General features: G+C 33.3%; 1 pseudogene; it reads left to right on the top strand.

The window, feature by feature from the left end:
- Nucleotides 1-2,349: 2,349 nt before the first annotated feature.
- On the top strand, nucleotides 2,350-23,756 carry LOC141583838 (uncharacterized; annotated as a pseudogene).
- Nucleotides 23,757-24,342: the final 586 nt, after the last annotated feature.

Raw genomic sequence — 24,342 nt, 5'->3', positions numbered from 1 at the left:
CACAGCAAGTGCTCAATGTTCTTGTATATATGTATGCACACACACACATGTAACATGTGTTATTTATTTCTCTTAGCATATCCCATTTTTTTATAGGAAGGAGACTCATTGTCTGCTTTCAAGCTAGAAAGATACTTAGAAACAATCTAGTATACTATTCACAAAATTAGATTCACAGACTGTAGTAGTGGGAATAGATGGGAAAATGATGCCATTAGTGAAGTGTGTTGTAAAACAATTGAGATTGGTAGCCACTCATCCCATCTAAGGACCTCAATTTACACATCTATTTTAAAACATAAAGATTTAAGTGACATTCTTAGAGTCCTACAAAAATTTATTATTCAGTCTTTATTTTTTGATGTTTAAATTTGCTTTATAGAAGAATTAATAAAAACACACAAAATTACTCTCATTGGAAAGTCTGTATCCTAAGTAAAGGTAGATATATGTCTTTTCCCCCCACTTTTGCTAGCTTATTACAAAGTCCAGTAAAACTAACCCCAAAACTACATTTGTAGAACTTGCAAGCTCAGTTGAATAAGAGGATTGCCTTCTAGATGACATTCAGGACTTACCCTCCTGAGTACTGACATATATTTTAAAAGTGGGGGGATTAAATTAGTGGCTCCTTAAAAGTGAAAGTGATCTCAGTTTTAATAATAGTCCAAACCATTTTAATATAAAATTTAATAATAAATTCTAATGTTCCCATTTAAGTTCCAGAAAGCCTTGATTAAAGAAAATTTCCTACAGAAGAATGGTTCCTTAATGTAACCTCAAGTTTTCCCTATGTTACACAAAAACTGGGGATACTACTGTAGCCAAAGTATCAAAGCAAAGTATCTCAATGCATCCACTGATGAGAAATTAACTTCTCTATTCATTGTTATTTATCTGTGCATTCTGAATTCACAAGTAAATGTGTCACAGCTGGTCTGTAAACATGTCCTCTTGGTTGGTGACCACATTAGACCATTTTCCTTATTTTCTCCACAGGTTAGTTTGGTGATATCTCCTTTTGCTTTGCACTTAAAATTTGACTTCTATGTTGCTGATGCTAGGCAAGTATGTTGTTATGTTTTAAATATATATATATATTGCTATTAGCATCTTCTAATAGTGATGCTTTAAAATAAAGATTATCATGATTCTTGTCAGTTTTCTGATACCAGAGCTGTAGTCTTTTCAGTAGAAACAGTTGCAAAAGAGCTCTTAGAACTTTATCTTTCTTTTGTATTACATTATCTGTGCCTTTGGCCTCAGATACAAATTGATGAATATGATTTTATACTTTAGAGATATGAAAAAAAAATTAATAAGAAAATGTTCTGCTTCCTCGAAAGTTTTTGTTAAGAAATTTATACTTAAAATTATGATTCAAATAAAAATAATGAAATTTGTAATAGAGAGACCACAGAATAATATTGTAATATATAGACAGGATGGCTAAACACTCTTAGAGGTCATTAATGTCCCTAAATTGACATCTAAGAATTCCAGACATGGAGAATAAATGAAACTTAGGCAAGTCAAAAGAGTAAAGCAAGAAAATGGTTTCAGAAAAAGAAAGTTATGTTCAAAAGCTGAGAGAAGTAACTAGAAGATATTCAGGATTACTCAAGGCTCTCCTTTTAGAACAGTGTTAAGAAATTCACTGGGGGGCCGAGGCAGGTGGATCACGAGGTCAAGAGATCGAGACCATCCTGGTCAACATGGTGAAACCCCGTCTCTACTAAAAATACAAAAAAATTAGCTGGGCATGGTGGCGCATTCCTGTAATCCCAGCTACTCAGGAGGCTGAGGCAGGAGAATTGCCTGAATCCAGGAGGCGGAGGTTGCAGTGAGCTGAGATAGCGCCATTGCATTCCAGCCTGAGTAACAAGAGTGAAACTCCACCTCAAAAAAAAAAAAAAAAAGAAAGAAAGAAATTCAGACTTGATGGTAGGGCCAAATTTTGAAGAATCTAATAAATAATATTAAATAATTTGTTTTCTCCCCAAATAAAGAAACTGCCAAATTATTTTTTGTTTTCTCAACAATCTGATATAATTTATGTCTAAAAATAAATTAATCTGGCTGTAGGATAAAGAATGAACTGTATAGGAGGACGTGAGGTTGCAGGAACAATGATCAATCATATGTTACTGCACTCTGTGTGGGAGGCGACCTTGGTCTAACAACAGAAGTAGTGGGGTAGCCATGAAACTGGACTTGAGAGATTTAAGAGATTGAATGAGTAAAGTCAAATGTATGATTAAATATCTGAAAACAAGAAGGTACAGGATAATGTATATAATATTTGGTTTTTGGTTAGAACGCTTGGTGGAATTTTGTTTCCATTGGAACATGAGGATCCTGGAGGGAGAGATCACAGGTTTAGGACTGGGCTGGAGATGTAACAAGAGTAACAGTGATGTCACACAAGTAGGATTCTTAGAATGAGAAACAAATCACCTAAGCTAGAAGTATAAAACATATTAAAAGAAAGAAAACTCTTCAAAAGAGGAAAAAGACCCAGAGAGATGGAAGATGAAAAATTACTTGGTCATGAAAACCATCTTTAGATAACGAGGAAAAAAATGTGATGCTTCACATTCATGGAATAATTTGAAATGGCAGAGAGGAGAGAACTCAGCAACAAACCTAAGAGAGTTTCCAAGTAGAGTTAGTATAGCTGAGATAATGAAGATTCTAAATTCAAAGAAGACTTGATCTATATGTGCTTTTACAAAAGCATCGGTATAAATCAGAATGCCTAATGAACGGGTATAAGAAATGCAGTTGAAAATCAGGCATGTCATAAACAAAAAGTCTTCAAGTATAACAGGCCTGGGTTCGAATTCAAGAGCTGTTGCTTAGTAGATTGTCATCCTCAACAAGTTATATAACTTCAAGATTATTACGTTACATTAGATCTCCTGAGTATTACAATACATCCTGGTTTTAAAGCGATGAACACTCAGTAAATGTTAGTTGTTTTACATGCTCTGAATATAAGTCTGGACCAAATGTTATTTAAACTGTATATGGTTTTTCATTTAAAGAGCACCATTAAGCAATGAAAATAAATAATTTTTTCTTTTTCTTTTGAGACAGAGTCTCTCTCTGTCACCCAGGCTGGAGCTCAGTGGTGGAATCTTGGCTCACTGCAACTTCTGCCTCCTGGGTTCAAGCCTTTCTCCTGCCTCAGCCTCCCAAGTAGCTGGGATTACAGGTACACACCACTGTTGGCCAAGCTGGTCTCCAACTTCTGACCTCAAGTGACCCACCTGCCTTGGCTTCTCAAAGTGCTGAGATCACAGGCATAGCCACTGCTTCACACCTAAAATAAATTTTTAAAGAATTGCAATACTTATATCTGCCTTGTAAATTATTACATATAATCTACAAACTTTTCAAATGTATTATTATACTTCATTTTCTCCTCAACATTCTCTCACCCTCAACCTACTCTGAACATCTCATATTGTATACCAAACCACCCAAATTACCTTTGGCAGTCCTATTAGTGCTGTGGTTTCTCCGTGACCTCTGGGTATTACTTGCCTCATTTATAGGAATAACAGTTTATTTATTTCTAAATCTGTAGAGTTGTACATGTTTATTTTCACTTTAGGGGTCAAGTTTAGGGACTCAGAATTCATTTAAATCTGGAAACATTAAAGAACAAGAGTGCTGGAGTAAACACTTAAAGATGGTTAAACCTTCTGCATAGAACTTGTATTCACATTTCATTGGCTAAAGCAAGACATATGGCTAACTCTAATAGTGGCATGGGAAGAATATTCTTTTCACGGATATTATAAATCTCATGTCAAAGAGTATAGATCCATAATCTTCTTAAAGTGAAAAAGAAGTGAATCATTGGGAATAGTCACATAATCTATTGGAAGGAGAAACAAGTTTAAAAATAAAGTTTGATGAGTCTTAGAGTCAGCACTGTCACCAATCTTTAAACTTTGTTAAATTAAAGACATACAAAAGTAAGCAACTATCCTACTTAGGAGGAGAGATGTGAAATTGAGAGAGGAAGAATTTGGGGACACTCACATGTTAATAAATCTTATTCATGTTACCATATAAGTACTCCTACTAATATAAGAGTACTTGAGTTAGCAATCTAGGAATACAGAAATTCGTCACCAGAGAGTGAGAAGTCTACATTTATGATTCTAAAAGTTGTAAAATGTCTAGGTAGTAATAAGATAAGAGATACAAGCATGCAAATATGTGATTGAAATGGGATGTGAGCATCGCTAGGCCTGAAGAAGTAAAGAAATTCTAAAGCTAAATGGTTTCATATGTGATGGCGAGATACAGAAATATGATGAAAACTCTGACCCATAGCCCAAAGCTTTAATCGATGGAGGGGACTGATATGGGAGTGGCAAGGAGAGGCAGAGGCTGGTACAAAAGCATCAGAGAATTCATTGAACTAATTTTGAGAAAAAAGTATTTGGAAATATACTGGGAAACATTATCAGTCATGGATGTCTCATGCCTTTCAAAAGTTGGTGGAATGGTTGAAAATAGCAGAAAGAATGGTCTTTAGATTTTAGTGTGCAGTCCTACTGTGCTCAATTCTGTGTATATTCAAAAGAAAAAGATCAAGAACTTATAATTCACTCTACAACTGATTTTTCTCTGTATTTAGAATTAAATTGCTAATTTATCTTAAGAAGAAAGAATGAAGTAATTACTCAAAGCAGGGGTAGAATTGGAATTGCAACACTGAGACTTTGCAGTATTTTTGAGTTTTTGATTAACTTTCTCTCTAATGTCTTCAGATTTTCAAAGACTCTTTGGCTACATATTTTTAATTTAATGAGACCCTATAATTTTTTTTAATCTTCTAGTGGATATTTTCAATTCTATTTAAGAATCAATTTCTATCTTCCAGAAGGAAGAAAACAATAGAAAAAGAAAAAAAAGACCAGAGCATTACTAGTTTGCAGTAAGATTTATGTCGTTATACCAGCCTTCAAACTTCCTTGTTCCGCCAAATGATAGAATTTAAATCTGAACTACATTGAATTATAATTTATGAAAAACATTAATCATTAAAGTAAAATAAATTTGTTTTATAAATTAATTTAAACATACGTCTTCTAAGAGTCATTGAAATTATGAGTCATGAAGTCTTTTTAAAAATTTATTTATTTTTAAACTTTCATTTCAGATTCAAGGGTACATATGTAGACTTGTTATATAGATAAACTTTTGTCATGGGGGTTTGTTGTCCAGATTATTTCATGAAATTATTATATCATAAATTTGTAGTAATAACATCTCTTTTTTCCCAACAAGAAAAAGGCATTGCCAAATGTCAGTAAAAAATAAATAAGCAAATACATAGAAAGACAAAGAAATATCTTCCTTTTAAGAAAAAAGTTAAAAGGAGATAGGAATTGAATGTCAAAATCACCAAAAGAAAAAAAAGAATCATTGGAGTCACTTTGAGTTCTCCCTTTTTCTCACAATGCTATGGGGAGTCACAAAAGGACCAGGAAAAAATTGACTCAGATTAAAAAATAGAATGAAATATATATATATATATCTGTAAATGTTTTATGGCTATCTATAATATGTTTAGATTTTGCCATTTGGATTTTAGGGAAACCATGAAAGGAATGTTGTTTTATATTGCATGACGATAGATGTTAAAGTTAATTACAAAATAAGCACATTCCACATAGAAGTTACACTTGCAAGATACAGGGAACATTTTTAAGAGACTTTATATTTTATGCAATAGTTATTTAAATTCATAACTTAATGTTGTGTTGCAAATCTGAAGGAAAACTTAGTATATGTAGTCACCAGACCCATTTGGCTAAAAGGAATTTTTCCTTTTCTAATGTCAGTTTTGTGTTGATCACTTATTACAAAGCAGTGTATAGTTAATCATGACTAAACACTAAAGATAAATTTAAAAAATAATCAAAGTTTTCTATTTGTGGAGTCAGTTACCTTTAGAATCTTCAAATATATTTTTCATACTTGAAAAATATTTTGACAGGCTTTGTTCTCAATTTTACTGACATTAAGGAGACACTAAAATAATTTTTGAGGTGATGATCTGGATACCATATCTTATAGAACCCAATATTTGATGAAAACTGACTTTAAATCATAGATATTATTTTTAAAAAATAAAACATGATTTTTTTGGTACTTTTTGACAAATATTCTATACAAATTTGCTTATTTTTTCTTTTTTTATTATTATTTCCAGTTATTCAGGCTTTCTTTTCACCACTACACAATGAGAAACTGTCCCATTGACTGACAAAGAATGCACACTGATGAATAACATGATGCCATACATTATGCAAAAGACAAGCTGCCTGAAATATCCCTGTAATGTATTATTGTTCTCTTTGACAAAGAGGTGAAAGTAATGGTAAATGCTGCTTGACTTTCACAATATTTAGCAAGGCCAAAAGATTTTTTTTTTAATTATTCCTGATTTTAGATTTTATTCATCAATATATGTTGTATTTTAAATTTTGTTCTATTATATAGAATAACCAAATACATAGTCTTAATTTATATTTGATTGTATTTTTCTTGCCACTGCATTATATGATGGTCAATAACATGCAATATTTTGGACTTTGTAGTTCTCTAATAACTGTGTTTTTGCCCTCTGTGCTCTATATATGATACAATTATTTAAAGCAACATGTGTACTTAATTCTGAAGTTTCATGCATGTGCTTATAGTAATTATATGACATTGAAGAATATACTTAATGCTAATGTTAAATAATTTTAATTTTCTCAACTTCTCAGACATTCCATGAAAATACATTTTATGAAATGACCTTACCATCTCCCAAAGAATTTTGGAACAATCTGGTTAAAATCAAATTATATGTATATATATATATATATATATATATATATATATATATATATATAGTTGAAGGACTTTCATATATTTCAAATGTTCCTATTTGTATTCTTCATAGAATATTTCTTGGAACGAACAGGATCATTGGTGTGTAAACACAGTCAGAGAAGTCTTGCTTTATACTCCTTTTGTCAGCTAAAATGCTTGTTACTTGAATCATTTTGTAAACTAATATTACTATTGCAATTCAGATTTCAATAGAATTCACTCAGTATCTAGTGATGGTAAATGGAAAGAAATACACTATTAAATGAATACTAGTTTAAATTTCTTCACATTTACTTTTATCTCTAAATCATAATTTACATGTTTCTTAGATAATTTATTCCATACACTCACCTTATATAATTAAGCCTATTATTTATCTAGTTGAAATCTTATTTCAGACCTAAGAATATAAAATAAGTCCTCATTATTATTAACAATATTTGAACATTATATTGTTTAAAGAGTACATTATTTAGTATTTTAAATGCCAAGATCTAATATAGAATGATATACATTAAAACTTAGGGTTTAGGATGAATGTCACAATCCAAAAAATGAATGGAAGCAAAAGGTCAAAGTTAAAAATAATAATAATAACCCTAAATCCTTATTTGCTTTAGCCTAGAAGAAATGTAAAGATAATTTTATTGAAATAGCATTAACAACAGAAGTGTCAAGATGAATTTTCTAAAGGTTTTTCGAGACTTAAAGAAAATGTTAAATATTTACATAGATTTTATTATATTAAAAATAAAATAAGCCTTAAGTACTATTTTAGAACCAGGTTCTTTATAAATCCAGAGATAAACTGCACTTTTATTTAGACTCTTCTCGTGGAATTTTTTTTGTTTTGTGTTGTTTTTTAACATACACAAAATATAGAAATAACTTTTTATTTGAATAAATTGAAAATGATACAAATATTCGTAATAAATCTATAGACTTTTCTCATTTTAATACTTTTATGATTGATTAATCTGACTACTTTGATGGAATTTGAGGTAGATTTTTCTCATTTCGCTACTTTTATGATTGATTAATCTGATTACTTTGAAGGGAATTTCAGGTCATTATATTTTACCCATGTGATCATAACCTATTTTAATGTACAAGTAGTTCTACCTAAAATTTAATCAGTCATTTTACCATTACTTTTGTAGATTTAATATACATAACAAAAAGAGTTAATTATAATTATGTAAAATAATTGTCAGATTTACTTCTGGTATGTGATGTGAAGAAGAAGCTTCACATCAATTGTGAAGATTTAATATACATAACAAAAATAGATTTTTGTAGATTTAATATACAAAACAAAAATAGTTAATTATAATTATGTAAAATGTCAGATTTACTTCTGGTATGTGAGGTGAAGCAAAAGCTTTCTAGTAGATTTTTTCTAATCATTATGCATTAAAATTTTAATCTTCACACACAACAAAACAGAAAGCTGTAATTCATTTGTTTCCAGTAGAATGCATTATTTATAGTATCCGATATATACAGTGTTTACATGATAAAGTAGGTTTGTTTCAAAGCATTTGGAAACGTGACCAACATTTTTCCTTTATTTGACGTGGATGACTTAGTGAAGAAATCTGGCTAAGGTTGAAATGTCATAGTTTGTCTTGGAAAATTCTGCTAACTCTTACAATCATTCATTTTATTTACCTGTAAAACAGAGATAAATATATAGATATTGGTGTAAAAGTCTCAGAACCAAACCAATACTGATGCATCAAAGAATGGGATTCCCTTTAGGAAGGCCAAAGAGAAGGAGACTGATGTTTCTTGAACACTGCCAGGACCATTTCATATAGCAATGTTTCATGATTATAATACAATATTTTTACTTTGCTTTCTCTATTATTAGGTAGGTTTAAATACACCAATACTTGCTATGTTACAATTGCTTACAGTATTTAGAATAGTAACATGCTGTACGGGTTTATAGTCTAGGAGTCATAGGCTCCTATGCCAAATAGCCTAGGTGTGTAGTAAGTTTTACAATCTAGGTGTAGGTAAGTACACTCTATGAGGTGCACTCAGTGACAAAATTGCCTAACAATTCATCTTGCATAATGTTAACATGTGACTGTATATTGTGGCATGCACCAACACATTAGGTTCAGTTAGTTTTCAAACCTCACTTTTTTAAGATAAAAAAGCTGAATGGTGGAGAAATTAGATATTTTTTGAGGCACACCCTAGTTATTAATGATAAAAATTCAAATCCAGGACTTCTTGACTCCAATATTCTGCTCATTCTAACACAACAAATTGCTTAGCTTATTTCTCTGTTAAAGATATTCCCTATCACTACAGAGGACTTATGAAGTCCCTAAGGCTTATTCTGGTAGTGCCATCATTTTCAACTGCCTAGCTTGGGTGTATTTAAATCTCAAAGTTTTTATGAGCTTCACAAGATTTCTGGCTTTTATTTCATACCATATTCTTAGCAGAAAACAGGCCCACCTCTTGCATAATGTAGAATTACAAAAATTATCTGATTTGATAGGCTATACAAGGACAAAAAGCAAGATTACACATGTACTCTAAGTGGCAGTATGTTCAGTCAGAGAATCCACTCCACCTGCATTCAAGCCATTAGGCTGGCTGTTCTTCAGAGAACAGTGATGTTTTACATACTGTTTTAAGAATTTGCATGCCAAGCACATCTAGAGAAAATACTGGATGCATTTCAAGCACCAATTTCAAAACTTGAAATTCTGTAGAATTCTCAAAAGGAAAAAATCATTTCTCCACAACTTATAAAAAATAAATTAAGTCTACATCTTTAAATAGTCTATGAAGTCTTTACTAATTCCTTGACAAGTCCTATAATTGCTTGTTCACAGAAAAATCATAATAAAGATTATCAGTGAGTCTCTGACTTAAATTATTTGATTGAAATTGATTTATATAGATCTGTAGGCTAGGAAGTCCCATATCAAGGAGCTGGGGTTTGGGGAGGGTTTCATGTCATCAGATGGTGGAAGGAGAAAGGGCAAGAGAAAGACCTCAAAAAGAGGGCCAAACTTCCTTTTATAAAACATCTACTTTCTTGATAACTAACCCAGTTATTCACTAACAACAGTAATCGATTTATGAGGTCAGAGCCCTTGTCACCTGATTGCTTCCCATTAGGCTTCATCCCCCAACACTATTGCATTGGGGATTGACTTTGTAACACATAAACCTTTGGGACACATTCAAACCATCGTACTTACTAACATTTACAGTGTATCTACGTGACTAAATCTCTTTGAGAACAGAAAGTGGTATCAACATCTTCATTTTCATAATACTACTTAACCATTCTTAATGAATCTATTATTACTTTATTATTTGTTTTAAAACTGTTGGTTTATCGTAAGCAAATTTCTATGAGATACACTATATACTTATATATTAATTTGTAAGGTAAAATTACAGGTAAGGATGAATTATATTACTTAGAATGATAGTATTTGTTAAGCAAATGAGAACTAATTAATCAACTAGGTTATGTTAAAATTCTGACTACTCTTTAGAGTCACTAAGGGTTCTTAAAATATCTGATAACTTGGACCAAACCGGGAGTTTTGTTTTCTTGATTTTATGAATATTTTGTGGCTTATGTTCATGTGTGTGTGTATAATGTTATATACATAAATATATATTTGTACTTAATTTTAAGAAGCCATAAAAATTCTACTTATATTCAGGATTGAGAATCACTAAGCTATTTGAACTCATTCACTTTAAAGACAAGATAATAAATTTAATGACAGCACTTTATTATGGTTCCACAACCCTGTCTCACTTAGAGAAAGAACTAAGATAAGAAACCGGGGTTCCTATTCTTCAGCATTCTTTCCATTATTCAACTGGAAGCCACCGTCCTCATGACAAATCACGTATGTTGTGTTTAGTTTCTTCCAGGTAACTTTCTGTCTGAGTGTTTTAATGTATTAATTCATTTAATCTTCACAGGAACTCCATAAAGTAAATATATATATTTATTATTTTCCATTTTACCAATAAGAATTATGAGGCCCAGAGAGAGTAACTAAACATTCCAAAGTTACTTGCCTGGTTCATAGCAGAGCTGTAATTTAAATCTGTAACATCTGACTCCATAATATTTTCTCTTAACTTCTATACCCCAGTGTCTCCATAATTTTTTATAGCATTCTCTAATCCAAATTCTATTTTCTTGTCATGCAAAATGTCACACAGTATGTAATATTTTTTGGAGGTGGTTTACACAATTTTCAAAAATTATCATAATTATTTGGCAAATTCCATGTCACACTTTTGACTAAAATTTTTCTTCATATGTGGCTTGCTGTTACTTCAATTCCTTGCTCTCATATAGGCTTTAAATCTCAAAAGAATTATTTAAAATATGTTAGCATTCATATTCATTAATTTAAAATGTCAGTTTATATACCTATAATTTAATTTTCAGCTCATTTAAAATTAATTTAATTTTATATTTAGATTATATTTCTTTTTAATGATTGTATTCTGTAGGATATTGCTTTTCTCAAGCTCTATACACAATTCTGGTCATTAAAACTGTTAGCTCAGACAACTGACCAAATTAAAAATTACTCAAGAATGAGATTTTGCAATTATATGATCAAAAATTATTTCTTGTTTTGACTAAATTATCAATAATATTGCTTCAATCAACAAAAACTTCGTTTAAACTATAGGTACATAATTCGTTTTCCATAAAATAAATGAAGAAGTGGAATATGAAAAGAGCACAAAGTTACTCTATGAAGATGATTATATAAATTATCTTGCCTAAAGGATTTATAAAATGTCCATTCTGAATGTTTTCAAGTCTTAAACACAACAAATGAGGAAGTGAATATTACATGGTCTCACTAACTTGGTAAGTTAATGATATTTTATAGTATATGTCCCTTTGCCATGATAAAAGGGGCTGAATTGAAATTATCTTTAATAGTGTATTTTACTTGTTTGTTCTTTTCACTTGGAGACATAAAGCTACAGAATGATCAGTGGTTTGACAGGTAAGTAAAAATAGAGAAATGAATATTTAATAATATTTCAAATTATAGTTAAAATTTTAGTTTATAAAGTGGATACATCATTAATTACTAGAGATATCTTAAGTAAAGGTGTTAAAATAGTGACTATTCTTTTATTCTTCCTTGTTTATTCTAGAAGTATATATATATCTGTATATAAAATGGAAATAGAATATTAATCTATTTTTGAATAAAATATATTCATTACAAAAGAGTAATATTTATTTCAGAATGTTTTTTATTATATGTACAGATAAGTTAATAACATAATTTTGAAATTTCAGTTCTATTTTTTATTGATGTTAATTACCAAGTTTTTAAGATATTAATGATTCTTGTTAGTACTTAACCTACTGTGTCCCCTTTTCCCTGGTCATGTTAATTCATCCCCTGGGAAAATAAAGCAAAGAAAATGCTGACCAAATGCCAGTCCTAATTGTTTAGGTATACATCTAGCATATAATTTATATAATATATCATAAAGATGCAAATTAATTTCAGAATTGATTTTATTTTTGATTAAAATCTTTACGCACATTATTACACAAATTGATGTCTTTGGGTTAAAGGCAATTTGCCAATATACTGTACCACTGAAACAGGCAAAAGAAGCGTACCATACTGAAACCATAATATTGCTATGTAGGTATTATGCATATGGTAGTCAGAAATTATTTGGTAAATTTGTCCTATGCATAGTCAATCAAAAATTTAAAGAGAAAATATAATAGAAAGTAGAGAGCAAGATGATTACTCAAGTCATTTTAGTTGAGTAAAAACAAAACAATTATAATTAAATAAAATTTTGACTGTTTATCTTTCTTAAATCTGACTTAGTTGGCTGATAATTTGATTTATTAAATATATTTGACAAATGGTTCATTCATATAAATTTGAATTTATATGTATTTGTATATGAAAAATATATTTCATATATAAAGAATATATGTTATAAATATATATCATAAGATATATTCATATATGTATCTTATATTTCTGTTAAATTACCCTGTAATCTTATAGAAATTACATCAGTAGCAGATATTTCAAACTGCAGACACTCTCTCTGGCAGAGAAGACAACACATGTCACAGCATCAGAAAGTATAACAGCTCTGTTGAGGGAGACTCCCTGATGGGGAAGCAGAATGAAGAATTAAGCAGCTCCCAGCAGCCTCTGGGCCATTTCTGAGCCACTTTAAAAATACACATCACTTAGAAGACAGCTACTCTATTGTCCAAGGAACTAAATAGGTCTCTGTTAATATTTTTGCCATCTTCATGTCCTCCTACTGAGCTGCCTCATTGATTCAACCTGCAAACTCAGTTTTTATTCATAAAATACAATATTAGGAGAGATTACTTGATAAATTTGATTCATCACCCAGACACCGAAAATAATTAACTTTACTATACCCTTAAAAATAACTTTAAACATGGAGTAAAATGGTTGTAATGTTCTCACTTGTAACTCAGATTAAACTCACATTTAATGAATGCCTACTTTATTTCAAGAACTGGGCCAAGAGCTTGCATTTAGACAATTTTATTTCATTTTCACTGGAACATTATGAGTCAGTGCTATAATTACCTAGATAGAGAAACCCAGTTTCAGGGATGTTTTGTAATACATAAAAAGTTATGCAAGTTAGAAAGGTGTTTTTTTTTTTGTTTTGTTTTGTTTTGTTTTGTTTGTTTGTTTGTTTGTTTGTTTGTTTTTCCAGGTCTTTGACCATGAGTCCAAAGATTTTCCATAATGTCATGCATTGTGGAGCAGAGTATACTAACTATGGAGTTAGACAGTCGTGGGTCACAAGTGGTTTAAAACCCTTTTGCTATGATGCCATGAGTGATCAGCTTAACCTCTCGATGATTCTGTGTTCTCTTTATAAAACAGGAAAAATAAAACCTGCTTTGAATAGTTGTTGTAAGAACTATATAATAATTTGACTTAAAAATCAGTTTGTAATTTGAATTTTGGCAGCTGAAAACAATTTGAAAATTGCCTACAGAAAACTTTACAATATTTCTGTAAATCTTATTTAAATTAGATCATTTGGTCAGATAGGAGTAAGATTATGATTAAGGAAAATGGAAACAGTTATGCCAATCACCACAAATAATTTATGTTATCATGCTTTCTAAACTTAGAGCAATAAAACTCTTAGTCTTGACACACAATGACACATCTTTTTTTCTTTTCAAGCTTCACTAAATTGAATTGTTCTGGTGTACCAATAAAAATAAGGTAACTTGGAATTGCAAATTATGTTTTTTTCCAAATCTCTTTCATTTGTATATTTGTTAATTTGAGTTGATATTTTCTGTCATCTCTTCTGAATTGTTAGACAATCCTATGTCATGTGAGTTTTAAAATATTTTTTAAGACTCACAGGAACTTGGGAGTGTTCTAAAATCTACAAAAAACTAATTTGAATTCACTCATCTTTAATAATAATATGCAAGAAATATTTAGTTGCAAATATTTAATTAAACTGGAAAGGTTTTCCAATTTTGAAATATTTGAGACTCAATGGTTTTACTTTTATTCTACATTATGGTAGTGTTTTAAAAAGATTTTTATATGCATATATACTTTCCCATTTATGTCAAATTTAGACTGTGAGCTGGCTCTTAAAAAATAGTGATCTTTAAATATATGATCAATACATAATTCAAAATTAAAATCATATTCTCTACTTTAATTTCTCTACCTAAAATTAGACAGTGTGTCTAAACTTTAACAATCTCAGAACAAATATTTAACAGAATTCAAAATAAGCCATATAAACCCTCAATATATCCTTCTTTGTTTTTATGCTTTTCTAAGCAGCTTTGACTTCTAGCATTGATGCCTAACACAATTTTATTTAAACTATAAATATGATTTGAACAAAATTCGATATGAATTACTTTGATTCAATGAAGTGATTTGAAATGAAAGGTTACAAAATCTATTTAAATCAAACATGCAAAGTTGTAATTCTACATGTCTCTCAAACTATAGTTAAAATATAAACTGCACAGTAAAAAAATAGAAAAAGGATAAAATGTAGTTTTAGCATTTACACAATTTTGTCTACTAAATTTTTGAAATGCTCAGTGTTCCAACATCTCTTGTAAAACCAAGCTCTCACCAACTTTAAAAGAACATAATGATTTCCTGTCATTCATACATGGTAATTATAAACTCAGCATGTTGAAAACCTATTTATTTTGTTTCTTCTATGGATACTGTGATTTTGTAACTTTTTATCAAGCCTAAAAATGTATGTTTGGGTTATTTCTACCACCATCAGTATGGTTACTGTTATTTGGTGGGTTTGATATCTTGGTTGCCCTTAGCATTTATGGTTCCAGTCAATAGTTGGATAGATATTGTGGTCTGCTAAAGAAAAATGCAAATTCAGGAAGTGGAGCCAGTATGTAGGAGTTACCTGCCATCCTTAGTTCCCTATTTGAGATTTTGCAAATTCCCCATGTCCATCATCAAGCTCTTCATCTTTCTCCTACGTCACACTTGTTTAGTTTTCCCTGCCATGCACTCATGCAAACAAGAAAACTGAAGTTCATTCTCCACTCTACTCTTTGTCTTCTCACATACAATTAGAAACTTATTTTATTTTGCCCTCTTAAATATATCTTAACTTTGACATCTGTTCTCTATTTCCATTAAAAGGTACTTGCTTTCTAAAGTGAGCCATGGATGACATCTCTCCAGTGCTTTTTAATATCTTTACAAATTTCTCCCAACTTTAAGCATTCTAGCAACCCTAATGCTAGTAATTCCCAAACTCATTTAATTATCCATTAGTCTTATGTGCTAACACCCACATAATAATAAAATAACACAAACACATGCAGAAGTGCTATGCACAGATACTATTCAATTTCTTGAATGTTCCATGTTTCTCTCAAACTTCTGGGCCCAAATTATATTTAACTTTTTTTGACTAATTCTGAAAGATGTAAAATGTTTGTCAATAATCACCTCATTCTAGAGTAACAATGAGTCCTTAATAATTTAATAATCATTTGCCCAGTGTGGTGGCTAATGCCTGTAATTTCAGCACTTTGGGAGGCAAGGTGTGTGAATCACTTGAGGATGTGAGTTTGAGACCTGCCTGGCTAACATAGTGAAACCCTGTCTCTATTGAAAATACAAAAACTAGCCAGGCATGGTGGCACATCCCCTTAATCCCAGCTTCTTGGGAGGATCAGGCAGGAGAATTGCTGGAACCAAGAAGGTGGAGTTTGCAATGAGGAGAGATTGTGCCACTGCACTCCAGCCTAGGTGATAGAAAGAGACTCTGTCTCTAGAAATAATAATAATAATAATTTGAGGATAATTATAGTAGTCCCACAAAAATAAAGGTACAAAGAATCCAGGTAGAGTTAGGTAGGTGGTCAAGCCAAAATATATGCAATAGATTTTAACAAGCAAAAGGTCTGGTCATTTTAAAAGATAAAACGAGACATTTAAACAAGTTCAGATGGCAAAGTAACTTTTCTTTTGAGCTAGTTTCTAACATATATATTATATACATATATTTAGTAGAATAATAATGATTAAAATTTTGGGACAAATATAATAGGTGCATTTCTAAATATGCATATGTTTTCCCCAGTATAACCAGCAAAACACTTAATTTATATTGCTCTTCCAAAGTTGAGGAGTTTAAGCTAATAAATAATTAAAAGGATTTATTAAACCTTCATCTGGTACCGTAAATACTACAGCATTCTGAGTTCCTATTAAATAAAATATTTATTTTTAAATACAGAATTCTATTCATTTTTAAAATAGGTATTTGATATCTAAATTAGTATTACACTGTGGTTCTGAAGTCATGCAGTTAAAATGACACTTCATATATTAAATTAATATTTCATTAAGAGTAATAACTACTTTCATGAAAAGGTAAATAGAAATATTTGATATGTAGTAGTATAATCCATTACTTTTGTTAGAATGATTCAACAAATAAGGAACTTGGAAAAATGCCTTCTGTATTTTTAATTAATGTGATTTAATGACACTCTCAGAGAAGTTTTTAAAATGCTAAATTCAGCCCTACACGGAGGCAAAAAAGGCTTTATAATTAAAATATATGGAAAATAAAATAATCTTAATTCAATGAATGAATTTATTCTGACTTAACTTTCACAAATTCAAGTTAAACTAGTAAATTAGCTTTCAAAACTACTTGAAAATTTAAGATCTATATTTTCTGCTGATTACATTTTTTCCTTAAAACTAGCAATGCCTTTGGTGCTTACAAGAGTTCTGTACTATATCAACAGACAATATTCAAACAGTTATACAAATAATGATGATAATATTTTAACTACATTAAAATATCTATGAGTTCACAGATAAAATTAGAGTATCACTATGAACTAAATTCATAAAATAAAATAAAATGGATTGCTTGTTTTATAAGGGGTCCAAATTTAATACTATTTGTACACAAGTTAAATATAGTATGTAAAAATAAATGTATAAGATAGAGGCTCTATTATTTAAGAAGTCTCAACTTTTGTTTATTGGTAGATTATCATTCACATAGTCCAGGAAATAACTGAATATTTACATTTATTTTTGTCTTTGTTTTAGTGCTTTAAGTTTTGTTGTTTTAATTCACATTATATATATTCAAGGTATACAACATGATGTTTTCAAATATATATAATTTTGAAGTATGTATATACAAATTATATATATAAATTATATATATAAATTATTATTATATAGTTATACATATCATTTGATAGTATATAAAATACATATAATTAGAAGTATATGAATATATTTCTAAATTATGTATTATATATAATTTATATAAACAAAATATGTATTAATATACATATATATAAAATTTCCAGTATAATTATATATATAATTCTTCCAGTTAAGCCATCAGCAAATTATCACATTCATTATTGTGATGGTTAATACTCAATGTCAACTTAATTGGATTGAAAGTTCCAAAGTATTCATCCTGGGTGTGCCTGTGAGGGTGTTGCTAAAGGATATTAACATTTGAGTCAATGGACTAGAAAAGGCAAATCAACCCTTAATATGGATGGACACCATCTAATACGTGACCAGTGCCGCTGGTACATAAAGCAGGCAGAAATATGTGAAAAGAGTAGACTGGCCTAGCCTCCTATATTACATCTGTCTCCTGTGATGAATGCTTCCTGCCCTCGAACATGGGACTCCAAGTTCCTCAGTTTTGGTACTCAGACTGGCTCTCCTTGCTGTTCAGTTTGCAGACAGCCTATTGTGGGACTTTGTGATTGTGAGTTAATCCTTAATAAACTCCCCTTCATAGATAGATAGATAGATAGATAGATAGATAGATAGATAGATAAAGTATTAGTCCCTTCCCTCTAGAGAACCCTGACTAAGACAGATTTTGTTAGCAGGAATGGCTCTTGAGAAACAGAGTATTAAAGACGGAGTCCTTTAGATGGTTTTGGGATTTCTGGAGTTGGCTGCCTAATATGATGAGACCCCCAAAATTCCAAGGACTCTACTTTTAGTAGTATGGAGAACACTGATAGTACATGACATGAACTGTTTAGAAAGTTATGCAAAATAAGTGCATTTGACACTCCCAATTCACCACTCATGAAAAGCCATGAGTTTACTGACTCGATACATAATACCCTTGACTATATGTGGAGAACCAAGGAACATAATGAAGGTGGTTGGTTGCTCCTAAGTTCAGTGGACAAAGTGATGAATGCAAATGGTAAACTCAGAGATCCTGTCTCCTGGATTCAGAAGCAGATACTGAGCCTCAAATCTGCTCAGATTTCCCTGAGTAAGAAAGAGCTGAAATTGGGGAAAAATAGACACAAGCTCTTATTATGTGAGTAGCTAACCTGAAACATAACAGGCATGCACAGCCTTGCCAGGTGTCTGCTATTAAAATGAGGCATTGATTAGAAAAGAATGGGACCCAGCAACTTGGAATGTGGACATGTGGAAGGACCTGATGAAGCTGAGTATACTGCATTTGTAAACTGTGATGAACCTTTTCTTTAGCCAGAGAGACAGCTTCCCCATTCCCAGTAGTGGCAACATCTCCCCATACCTTGCTGCCAACAATCTTTTAATTTTTCTCTGAGGAGGTAAACTCTGTGCTGCCTGAAGCAACACTGATGGCCTTCCCTGAGGCAGTTAGCAGGCAAGATAATGTTGATCCTCCACAGGAGCTACTGTAGTAGAACTATAAGTAGACTAAAGACCCAGTGGGCCCATAGAGGTGAGGTAGATAATGTGACCCATGTGTAGGTGCACTGCACTTGAAAAGAACTGCTTCAGTTTTCTAATTTACATGAGCAGAAATCTGGAGAACAGTCATGAGAATGGATATTAAGGATATGGGATAATAGTGAAAAGAACATAGGGTTGGATCAGGCTGAATTTATTGATTTGGGCCCACTAAGTAGGAATCCTACATTTAATGTTGCAGCTTGGGGAGGTAAAAAACCTTTCCATATTTTATTTGTGTGGTTAGCTGAAACATAAATTAAACAATGGACCACTGCGAGTGAGCTGGAAATGCCTAATCTCCATTGGCTTAAGTTAGAGGAAGGGATCCAAGGCTTAGGGAGATTGGGATGATGAAGTACATTGGTCACTTTAGACCTACTCATCCCAGCTGGGAGTGTCCAGAAGATATACTCTCAATCAATGCTTTGTGAAATAGACTTGTTAGGGAAGCACCTGCATTTTTGAAGAACCCTGCAATTGCTCTTCTCTGTAGGTCAGATCTAATCATGGGAACAGCAGTCACTCAACTACAAAATTAAAATGCAATGGTCATAATTGGATCCTGAGGCGGCAGGAATCAAATGGTAACACTCAACCATTAGAGGCAAGGTGGGCATAGCTAATGTAATGGACAGCAGACAGAAGCAAAGCAGCAATCAGAATAGTCTAACTCATGTAGAGCTCTGGAATTGGCTAAATTAATCATGGTGTTTCTAGAAGTGAAATTGATAGGAAGTCTACTGCATTTCTACTTAATTTATATAAGCAGAAAACCTCTAGGTCAAATGGACAAAAGACTAATTTGAATTATAAAAACAGAGTCACAAGCCCCCTCAATCTATCTTCAGATTTGAGCCACTTTATAGACTGTAGGGAACCAGCCCTACATCACCCGTGGGTACTCCAAGTTTGGTGGCAACAAAGGAATGAGAAAAAGACAGATTAAGAGAGACAGTGGGACCAGGGGGCCATCACTTTATTACTCTGGTGAAGGCAGTGAAGGCCTCAAGTTCTGATCATCCACACTATTTACTGATTACAATCACTTTGATCTATAGGGTAGGGGTGGAGTGATGGTGGGGAGTGGGTGATGGTGGAGTGAATCAGTGAGCCAGATCTGGTGTGTCATTCTGTGTTGATAACACTGGCAGTTTGGGAGTCTCACAAAACAAGAACATGTGATTATCTTTAGCTTATTATCTATGTGCAGTTGATGAAACGTGGACCTCACAAGGAGCCTACAAGTCGGGCTACATCATAGTGCTACAAAGGGGTTTTACATCCTTGAGTACAATGTTTATTGTAACAGAACCTAGGTCACCCTGCACCGGAACAGGCGGAATGAAGAAGTCTTCCTCCTCAGAGATCGCCTGTGGCCTTCCACAGTTTGTTGTTCCTTGTTTATGTGTTACTCATAACCAATTTATGTAGGCACTCTCTAAGTCCTTTCTCCTTTGCTGTTTTTCCCAACAACAGACCCAGACCCCCTGAATGAAAGTCAGCCTGGGTCCTCTTGAAGAAAGACCCTAATATGCTACTGACAATGCAGTTAATCTTTCTCCCATTTTTTCATGAGAAGATTGACAACTTTTTACCAGGGTAATTGTGCCTTTGGGAAAGGAAAATAATCAGACATTCTGGGGACTACTGGACACTGGTTCTGAGCTGACATTGATTCCAGGGGACTCAAAACGTCATTGTGGTCCTCCAGTTAAAGTAGAGGCTTTATGAAGGTCACATAATTAATGTAGTATTAGCTCAGTTTGAACTTAAAGTGGGTCTAGTCGGCCCTTGGGCATATCCTGTGATCATTTCCCCAATGCCAGTATGTATAACTGGCATAGACATACTTAGCATCTGGCAGAACCCTCACATGGGCTCTCTAACTGGTATGGTGAGGGCTATTATGGGTGGAAAAGGCCAAACAGAAGCCATTAGAGATGCCTCTACCTAGAAAATTATAAACAGTATCACATCCCTAGAGAGATTGTGGAGATTAGTGCCACCATCAAGGATTTGAAAGCTGCAGGGGTGGTGATTCCCACCACATCCTTGTTTAACATTCCCATTTGGCCTGTGCAGAAGACAGATGGATCTTGGAGAATGACAGTGGGTTATTGTAAGCTTAACCAAGTAGTGACTCCAATTGCAGCTGCTGTTCCAGATGTGGTTTCATTGCTTGAGCAAATTAACACATCTCCTAGTACCTGGTATGCAGCCATTGACTTGGCAAATGTTCTTTTCTCAATTCCTGTCCATAAGGCCCAGCAGAAGCAATTTGCTTTCAGCTGGCAAAGCCAGCAGTATACCTTTGCTGTTCTACCTCAGCAGTATATGGACTCTCCAGCTTTGAGTTATAATCTTATTGAGAGAAAACTTGAACATGTTTTACTTCCAGAAGATATCACACTGGACCATTACATTGATGACACTGTGCTGTTTGGATCCAGTGAGCAAGAAGTAGAAAACACACTGGACTTATTGGTGATACATTTTCATGCCAGAGGATGAAAAATATATCCAAGTAAAATTCAGGGATCTTATGCCTCAAAAAAAAATATTTCTAGCTGTCCAGTGGTGTGGGGTCTGTCAAGATATTTCTTCTAAGGTAAAGGATAAGTTGCTGCATTTGGCCCCTCATACAACCAAGAAAGAGGCACAATGCTTAGTGGGCCTATTTGGATTTTGGAGGCAACACATTTCTTATTTGGTTGTATTACTCCAGCCCATTTATCTAGTGACTCAAAAGGCTGCCAGTTTTGTGTGGGGTTCAGAACAGGAGAAGGCTCTGCAACTGGTCCAGGCTGTTGTGCAAGCTGCTGTGCCACTTAGGCCATATGATTCAGCAGATCCAATGGTGATTGAGGTGTCAGTGGCACATAAGGATGCCGATTGGAGCCTTTAGCTGGCCCCCATAAGTGAATCACAGGGGAGACCTCTAGGATTTTGAAACAAGGCTCTGCCATCTCCTACAGTTAACTACTCTTCTATTGAGAGATGGCTCTTGGCCTGTTACTGTGCTTTGGTAGGAACTGAATGTTTGACCATGGGTAATCAAGTCACCATGTGACCTGATCTGCCTATCATGAGCTGGGTGCTTTCTGATCCATCTGGCCATAAACTGGGTTATGCACAGCAGCATTGCATTATCAAATGGAAGTGGTATTATGTGATCGGGCTCTAGCAGGTCCTAAAGGCACAAATAAGTTACGTGAGGAAGTGGCTCAAATCCCCATGGTCTCTACTCCTGCAATCTTCCCTTCCCTCTCCCAGCCTGAACTGATGGCTTCATAGGGGTTTCCATGATCAGTCAAGAGAGGAAGAGTAGAGTAGGGCCTGATTCACAGCTGGTTCTGCACCATATGCAGGCACCACCTGAAAATGGACAGCTGCAGCACTACAGCCCCTTTCTAGAACATCTCTGAAGGACAATGGTAAAAGAAAATTTTCCCAGTGGGCCGAACTTTGAGCAGTGCACCTGGTTGTGCACTTTACATGGAAGGAGAAATGGCCAGATGTGCAATTATGTACTGATTTATGGGTAGAAGCCAATGATTTGGCTGGTTGGTTAGGTACTTGGAGAAAGCATGATTGAAAAATTGTTGACAAATAAATTTGGGGAAGCTGTATGTTGATGGACTTCTAGTGGTCAACCTATGAAGATATTCATATCCCATGTCAGTGTTCACCAACGGTTGACCTCAGCAAAAAAGGATTTTAATAATCAAGTGGATAGGATGACTCGTTCTGTGGACACCACTCAGCCTCTTTTCCCGGCCTCTCTGTCATTGCCCAATGGGCACATGAACAAAATGGTCATGGTGGCAGGGATGAAGGTTATATATGGGCTCGGCAACATAGATTTTCACTAATCAAAGATGACCTGGCTACAACCACTGCTGAGTGCCCAATTTCCCAACAGCAAAGACAAACACTGAACTCCGGATATGGCACTATTCCTCAGGGCGATCAGCCAGATACCTGGTGGCAAGTTGATTATATTTGACCTCTTCCAACATGGAAAGAGCAGAGGTTTTTCCTTACTGGAATAGATACTCTGGATATGGGTTTACCTATCCTGCACACAATGCTTCTGCCAAGACTACCATCCATGGACTCATGGAATGTCTTATCCACTGTTACGGTATTCCACACAGTATTGCCTCAGATCAAGGAACTCAGTTTACAGCTAAAGAAGTGTGGCAGTAGAGTCATGCTCATGGAATTCTCTAATCTTACCATGTTTCCCATCATCCTGAAGCAGCTCGATTGATAGAATGGTGGAATGGCCTTTCGAAGTCACAATTACAATGCCAACTAGGTGACAGTACTTTCCATGGCTGGGACAAAGTTCTCCAGAAGGCCATGTATGCTCTGAATTGATGTCCAATATATGATAAAGTGTTTTCCATAGTCAGGATTCATTGGTCCAGGCATCAAAGAGTGGAAGTGCAAGTTACACCACTCACAATCACATTTCGTGATCCCCGTTTCCAAGACAATACGTTCTGCTAGCCTAGAGGTCTTTGTTCCAGAGAAGGAACACTGCCGCCAGGGAACATGAAAACAATTCCATTGAACTGGAAGTTATGATCTCCATCTGCACATTTTGGGCTCCCCTCTGACCTCTCTCTTCCGTTTTCCTCCCCATCCTGATTTCTAGCTAACACTGTCCTACTGTTTTAAGGTAGTCAAATTTTTTTCTGGTTCCATATACAAGTTAAATACATCATACTATATTTTTCTTTCTGTATATGGCTTATTTATTTAGTATAATAGTGTTCTTTAGATTCATCCATTTTGTCACAAATGGCAATACCTCCTTTTTTGAAGCTGAATAATATTCCACTATACATCTGTGGGTTTGAGTTTATATGTGTGTATACACATAAAATTTCTTTATCCTTTCATCCATCAGTGGAAATTTAGGTTGTTTCCATAATTTGGCCTCTATTAATAATGCTACAATTATTGTGAGAACATAGATATCTCTACAAGGTGCTGATTATTTTTATACATGCCCAGCTAAAATTTATATAAAACACAAAAGATCATAAATAGCCAGAACAATCTTGAAAAGCATAAACAAAGTTGGAGGCAT

This window comes from Saimiri boliviensis, chromosome 3 (assembly GCF_048565385.1).
Source record: "Saimiri boliviensis isolate mSaiBol1 chromosome 3, mSaiBol1.pri, whole genome shotgun sequence".
NCBI lineage: Eukaryota > Metazoa > Chordata > Mammalia > Primates > Cebidae > Saimiri > Saimiri boliviensis.
The sequence above is the reverse complement of the archived record's forward strand: the minus strand, read 5'-3'. Positions and strand labels throughout refer to the sequence as shown.